Source organism: Engraulis encrasicolus, chromosome 12 (assembly GCF_034702125.1).
Source record: "Engraulis encrasicolus isolate BLACKSEA-1 chromosome 12, IST_EnEncr_1.0, whole genome shotgun sequence".
In the NCBI taxonomy this organism is placed as follows: domain Eukaryota; kingdom Metazoa; phylum Chordata; class Actinopteri; order Clupeiformes; family Engraulidae; genus Engraulis; species Engraulis encrasicolus.
In genome coordinates this window covers 15,900,833-15,901,950 of record NC_085868.1, presented here as the reverse complement: position 1 = coordinate 15,901,950, position 1,118 = coordinate 15,900,833, and positions in this window count along the sequence as shown.

Genomic DNA, 1,118 nt, shown 5'->3' with positions numbered 1-1,118 from the left:
ATAAAGGGCCGTACACACACGTCGCTGCTAGTTACTCGCTCAGCGAATGAACTCAATAGAATGTCAATATGTTCCAGCGAGACTAGCAGGCGAGTAGGCGAGTACTGTACAAGCGATGCGATGTGGGCGGATCCTGAGTTGAAAATATTTTATCTTCGAGCGAGGCGAGTAAGCGAGTAACCAATTGGAAGGCAGAGTTCGGTACTTCTCGCCTGTTCATTGGCAGTTAAAGCCGCGGGAACTTTCAGTGAACGTTCCATGAAAGAGAGGCGAGTAGGCGATCAAGCGAGAAGCTAGTAAATAGCAGCGATGTGTGTGTACGACCCTTAAAGGGACACTGTGTGAGAGTTTTAGTCGTTTATTTCCAGAATTCATGCTGCCCATTCACTAATGTTACCTTTTTAGATGCGTCCCACGCATCTCTATAAGAGGCTTTGGTGTCCGTCCGTCCGTCCGTCCGTCCGTCCGTCCGTCCCTCCGTCCCTCCGTCCGTCCGTCCGCCCTCCCGTGATGTGTTTCCCTCCCGTGATGCGTTTCTGAATTGTGATTCCCTCCTGTGATTCCCTCTTGTGTCCACAAGGTGGCAGTCGCTCAGTTTTGGCCTGGAGCTCATGCGTGCAAACCAACCGTGCTCTTTGCCAGTGAGAAAAACATGGCGGCACTTCCTGTTGATTTTCACATGAAAGTTTTGCTTAATTTAAAGTCCCTAAGCGACTATAAATGTTGTGGCTTCCATATATTGATGTAAAAGTGCCCCACGAAGTAATGAAGCACAACAAAGTTACTCCACATTACCATTTGACCACTCGTTTTTCTATGCTAACAGGGTAGCTAATGTAGCATTGTAAATGATCCAGGGAGAAAGGGGGAAATGTTGTGATTTCAGTCCGCCTGAGGCAACGATTTTCGTGGGGAAGATGACCTGCATCTCGGTGGCATTGAACCACGCCCCCGTGCCTTATTTGGCTCGCTCAGCACGTGCGTCCTCAGTCCAATCGCAATGCTTTATTTTCCCCAGACGTTTAATCGCATTTAAGTGAAAGTGCCATGTATAGCCTACACATCGCAAAATAACTCTTAATCCGATCTATTTAAATCGCATTTATTAAATCGGACTT